We start from the raw sequence: 4,284 nt of genomic DNA, 5'->3' as shown, positions 1-4,284 counted from the left end.
TTTTTTTACATAATTTGTATTTAATAACAAATATGTCGACACCATCATTTAGCTAAAATTACAAATTTTGAAATTTTTATGATTTTTTCTTAAAGGCAAGCTAAGCTTAAGTGTTCCTTCATTCGTTAATTTACCCTATAAGATGATGAGAAATTTGCGATGTTGTGAGAGATGCTTAAAAATGTTGAATACGCACTTTTATTAATATTTATAAAATATATATTCAAGAAATTGATAAATATATTATTCCAAATCTATGCATACGTATGTATATTATTGAAATTGTATCAGTTATTGAAAAACAAAATCAAAAAATAAAAAATGATCACATTAAATAAGCACAATCTGGTGTATAATCCATATTCTATCAGAAGATCATATCGTATCCTATTTTATAAAACTAGACATTCCTTGAATAAAGTGTTTTATATTCAAAATGTTTTATTCAAATTTCTTTACTAAATTGCAAATAAATTATTAAGCAACTAAAAAGGAAACATTGTATTTTATTGTTAGAAAGAAATAAAAATTAAAGATTAGCAAACGATTATTAGCAACAAAAAAAACATGAATGAAATTTTACACTACGCGCGCGAAGTCAAATTCCTCGCAGGTTTATCACATTTTAATATTAATCGCCTCATTTAATCATTTCTTTATTGTCTCCAAATTATTTTTTTTAAAATGATTAATTTTAATTTTTCTCAGCTTTTAATAAATAAAAACAGTTGAAACTTTAGATTTTTCAATTGAAAAATATGTAGATTAATATGGTATAAAAAAATTCATACCTTATAATTCAAAATTTTTTCATCTTCAATTTAATTAAATAATAAAAAATAATTAATAATTATTAAAAATCATTTTTTTCATGAAATTATCTTTGGGTAAATGAGTTTTATGCGTGGGTGCAATTTTCTTTAAATTGCTTTATAAGTTTTGAAAATATCACTAAAAACGTAAAAAGTGGAATAAACATTGAGGGGTACGAACTTTGGATCGCTCTCCTGACCAAACTATGGGGACCATATTTCCCAGATTGCGGCTACCCCCTATATTTTGAAGGTTAAGAATCCAAATATGTAAAAAAAAATGTATGTTTATTCAGAGAAAGTACGTTTTTGTGTCTGATTTCGTATATTATTTAATAGTTAGCACTAATTAATTAGCATATTTGAGGTCACCCCCAGGAATCATTAAGATTGACACTTAATTCGTGAAAATCCGATCATTAGAACGAAAGTTATTCAGGGTGATTCGTTTTTTTTTTTTGCGGACTGTACACACTTCTGAACTTGAAAGCGAAAGTTTCAAGCAACTTTTAAAGAACTCATTTGGAATGCTATGTAATTTTGATCTTCAGGTTTTCTTACTGACTTAGACATCTTTATACCTTGTTCCTACAAAAATGTTAGTTTATATCAGGGCTAAAAAAAACTCAGAAATTTTACCCGTCCCCGAGGACGGCTTGTCCAACAATGTACCCGTCCTCCTTTGAAACTAACCCGTCGCTTCTAAATAAGTAAAAATATTATTTTTTCTTACTTATTACAAACATTTATATAAATTACACAATGAATTTGTAGCTACTACATTATACAGTAATAAAAGAAATACTAGGTTACTAATAGTAAAACCTAGTATTTCTTTTATGAAACTATTTATTTCTTTTAAGAAATAATTTAAATGACAAAGGTCAAGTTATCTGGAATGTCAATTTATCCGAGGGTACTGCGTTTTTTAAATGTATCAAATATGCAGGGGTGCCACTCTAAAAAAATTCCAAGACTGAACTTATTTTTTGACTAAATAATACTGTCTAGCATTGTTTACCAAACTTTTAGAAATTTATAGCTCACTGACACCGAAATTTTAATTTCCTTGATAATAGCCTGGCCTACATATTTGATCATTTGATTATTTTTCCTATAATTTTTTCCCCCTTATTTTATGTTTTTTTAGCAAACAAAAAGAAAACAACAGCTAACCTTGTATAATTTTTTACAATTATTACTGAACAACCTGAAACCATTCATACCTCTATTTGTCACTTCATTGTTATTTATTTTTTGTTCTAGCATTATAATTTCCTTCTTTGTTTTTAAAAAAAAATCTTGATTTAACTTTGGTCAGCATGACAATAGGTTAAGGTGAAGGAATCAAACTCGAGCAGATTTAGATTCAGCAATAGTACAAATTTAATTACGCAAGTAGATGAAGTTCACTTAATCCTATTTCTCAAGACTTTAAGAATAAGATTTAGTGAAGCTGACAAAAAGAAAATAAATAAAAGTCTTGACATTATTACCATATCATATGTTTTCATTAAGATATAATATTATTTTTTATTTTGACCAAAAAAAAATTTTTAATTTCCAAGGAAAAAAAAAAGAAAATTTAATTTAATTGATAGAATTTATTAGTCCATTGATTTTTCTCAAGACTGATTTCAGTCCCCAGGACTGAAGAGTGGCACCCATGAATATGACGTTTTCCAATTCCACAATCAAGCTTATGATTTACAGAGGTTTCTGCGCAGAAATCTGAAAGGGTTTTTCCATTTAGGTGGATGTTCATAATTGCGTTTAACGCTTATGCAATGTGTTTTTTTGTAAGTTCATTGATGAAAAGCCCCTTTCAACTGCTGCAGTACTCCCAGACGGAAAAAACATCAATCCACCATGCGCAGTATGTTGCTGTACGGGATTTCTAGATTAGAGGATCATTTTAGAAATGAGGCGCTAGACTCTTGTAAGATAACAAAAATTTAAAGTGTATCACGTACATTAACGGGAAAATGGCCGTCCGCGCGAACGTCGGATTCGAGAAATTCGTTGTCCGCGGGAAATTTTTGACCGCCGAGGACGGGCAGTTTTTCGAGCCCTGGTTTATATGTTAGTTAAATATGTTAAACAGAGATGGATCTCTCAAAACACTCTGACAAATCTCTTACAGATTTTTTGTTTCTGAAACTGAAAAATTTTGCTACTGAAATGAGGTTTAGGTGTATTGAAGACATTAAAAACCTAAGAATTGATGAGCATTTCAAAAGAGGAATTTAAAAGTTGTTTTTTAAACTTTTCCAGTAGAACTGAATTGCATTAGGTGGAGTATACTTCAATTCTAATTAAATGTATAAGAAATTCACATATTTTTTGGAGTTTTTAGTCAGTCTTGAAAGTTAATAACCACACCTTAAAGCTTGTTGTAATATAAAGCTGTTTATGATACTCAACATGAATGCTTGCAATGTATTTTTTTTCCCTGCCTATATTGGGAAATGATTATTTCATTTTAACTTTAATATTAAATCTCATTTCATTTTCGATATTTTATAATAAAATATTCATCTTTAGTCCAAAATTGTATTTATGCACTTCTTTTTTTTTTAGACTTATCTAACTCAACACATAACTACTAATTTTACAGTTTCAAAATTAGAACCACTAAAATTAGCTACTGTAAAAATACTTTACTTGTAAAAATAGATTTTAATAATAAATGCGGGTATTCTAAATCTTAAAATGAATCATATTTACCTAATATTGTTCCTTAAGTAAATGTTTCTTTAGGCGCAAAAGATGAGCTAAGGATCATTTTTTTAAAAATTGAGATTTATAGGATCTTTTATAAGCATTAGCCACACCCTAGTTCACGAATGGCATAGATTAGATGAAGGTCAAACATGGTATGTTAGAAATTATTTATTTTTAGATCATAAGAAAAAAGTTAACAAGGGTATAGGATATAAATATGAATTTTAAATTTTTTTACATTTAATAATTTTTTTTTTGCACTTACCAAATAATTTTTTTATACTTAAAAAATTAGGTGGAAAATATACTTATTTATACAAAATCAATAAAAAAGGTATAAGGAAACTTTCTAATTAGCCTAAAAATTTCCTTTAGCTAATAAGCCTGTGTCAGGCTAAGGCACTTAAGACATATGAGCTTATTATACCTGTATTAGGTACAGAGTAAGGGTGAAACAAGCTCATTCCAAATGTTACTTTACAAGAGAAAAATATAGTGAATATACTAAGACAGTACGATTTGGATTTCAGCATCTGTCTGCAAAAAATAAACAAATAAGTAAATAAAATTCATTCTTTCTGTATCAGAATTATTGCCAAAAAAAAAAAAAAAAAAAAAAAAAAAAAAAAAAAAAAAAAAAAAAAAAAAAAAAANGCAAAAAAAAAAGGGGGGGGAAGAGGTATTCTGTATAGCAAATTTTTTTTTTTTTTTTAACATAAAAAGAGAAAGGAAAAAAATAGAGTACAAG

This window comes from Parasteatoda tepidariorum, chromosome X1 (genome assembly GCF_043381705.1).
Source record: "Parasteatoda tepidariorum isolate YZ-2023 chromosome X1, CAS_Ptep_4.0, whole genome shotgun sequence".
NCBI lineage: Eukaryota > Metazoa > Arthropoda > Arachnida > Araneae > Theridiidae > Parasteatoda > Parasteatoda tepidariorum.
The sequence above is the reverse complement of the archived record's forward strand: the minus strand, read 5'-3'. Positions refer to the sequence as shown.